The sequence below is a fragment of the Varanus komodoensis genome, unplaced genomic scaffold, assembly GCF_004798865.1.
Source record: "Varanus komodoensis strain SLA01 unplaced genomic scaffold, ASM479886v1 scaffold78, whole genome shotgun sequence".
Classification (NCBI taxonomy): Eukaryota; Metazoa; Chordata; class Lepidosauria; order Squamata; family Varanidae; genus Varanus; species Varanus komodoensis.
Window position 1 is genome coordinate 1,893,132 of NW_025336455.1, and position 620 is coordinate 1,893,751.

Here is a 620-nt window from a genome sequence, read left to right on the forward strand (position 1 = left end):
CGGCGCCGCCGCCTCAGGCGCCGCCATCTTTGTTTGGCCTCTCCGCTCCTTCGCCGTCTCGGCCGGACTAGGCAGCCGGCCGCGCTCGCCCCGCCCCCGGCGCGCTCGCCCAATCGGCGCGCTCGCCCCAGCCAGGTGACCGTCAGGGCTCGCCCTCAATGGCACGGCGCTCCTGAGGAGGGAGACGAGCGGGCGCCTCCTCCAATCCGCCGTCCCCGCTGAGGCGACAGGCGCTCAGCTGCTCCCAGTTTACGCCCCCGGGCTCCGCCAATCATCGCCCGCAGAGGCGGGGCTCCTTGGCGAGTAGGCGGGGTCGCGGGAGCCGCACAAAGGAGGCGTCGCGGGGCCGCCCCAGGGCAGGCTCTGCCTCCTCGCGGGCGGGCGCGGCCCTGGCCCGGGCGAGGGCGCGGCCGCACGTGACTGCCGCCACGTGGCCGCAGGCGTCCCGTACAGTGCGGCGCCGCTCGTGCTTGCTTCCTCCTCGTGGCCGGCGCGCTGGAGGAGGCGGCGGGGCTGTCCTGGCAGACGGCCAGGGGCCCGGGGTCACATCAGCCAGATCCTGCCCCGGAAGGCGCTCCGGGCGCATCGTGAGACTCCCTGGGGAGGGCCCAGTGCAGGTG